Genomic DNA, 1,179 nt, shown 5'->3' with positions numbered 1-1,179 from the left:
GAGGGGGTTGCCATTTCCTTCTTCAGTGGAGCTTCCCGACCCAGGAACTGAACCTGAGTCTTCCATAATGCAGGCAGATTCTTTACCATCTGAGCCACTAGGGAAGCCCCCTATAATTATATATTTGTGTATTTGATCTATTATATGTTTAATCTATACCATAAATTTTCTCAAATATATATTTTTGGTTGGGGTTAAAACTACCTAGCTACCTACAGTGATTTTTAACTTTTATAAACTATGAAATGAGACTGATTTGAAATTCACACCATTTTGTGGTTTGATATCATTCTGTGATTTGATATCACTCAGAAGTGATACCCATCATATCTGCAGAACAGCAAGGCCTTTAAGTATGCCAGTTGATCCAAAATATATTGAATTAAACAAACATAAATCAATTTGCTTATGAGAAATCTGAAAATAGAATTCTGGGAGGTGGATCATAGAGGATCCTGCTGTGGTTTATGTCAGAGAGTGTTTTGCCTATGTTCTCCTCTAAGAGTTTTATAGTTTCTGGTCTTACATTTAGATCTTTAATCCATTTTGAGTTTATCTTTGTGTGCGGTGTTAGAAAGTGATCTAGCTTCATTCTTTTACAAGTGGTTGACCAGTTTTCCCAGCACCACTTGTTAAAGAGATTGTCTTTACTCCATTGTATATTCTTGCCTCCTTTGTCAAAGATAAGGTGTCCATATGTATGTGGATTTATCTCTGGGCTTTCTATTTTGTTCCATTGATCTATATGTCTGTCTTTGTGCCAATACCATACTGTCTTGATGACTGTGGCTTTGTAGTAGAGCCTGAAGTCAGGCAAATTGATTCCTCCAGTTCCATCCTTCTTTCTCAAGATTGCTTTGGCTATTCGTGGTTTTTTGTATTTCCATACAAATCTTGAAATTATTTGTTCTAGTTCTGTGAAAAATATCGCCGGTATCTTGATAGGGATTGCATTGAATTTGTAGATTGCTTTGGGTAATATACTCATTTTCACTATATTGATTCTTCCGATCCATGAGCATGGTATATTTCTCCATCTATTAGTGTCCTCTTTGATTTCTTTCATCAGTGTTTTAAAGTTTTCTGTATATAGGTCTTTAGTTTCTTTAGGTAGATATATTCCTAAGTATTTTATTCTTTTTGTTGCAATGGTGAATGGAATTGTTTCCTTAATTTCTT

This window comes from Oryx dammah, unplaced genomic scaffold, assembly GCF_014754425.2.
Source record: "Oryx dammah isolate SB20612 unplaced genomic scaffold, SCBI_Odam_1.1 HiC_scaffold_2, whole genome shotgun sequence".
NCBI lineage: Eukaryota > Metazoa > Chordata > Mammalia > Artiodactyla > Bovidae > Oryx > Oryx dammah.
The sequence above is the reverse complement of the archived record's forward strand: the minus strand, read 5'-3'. Positions refer to the sequence as shown.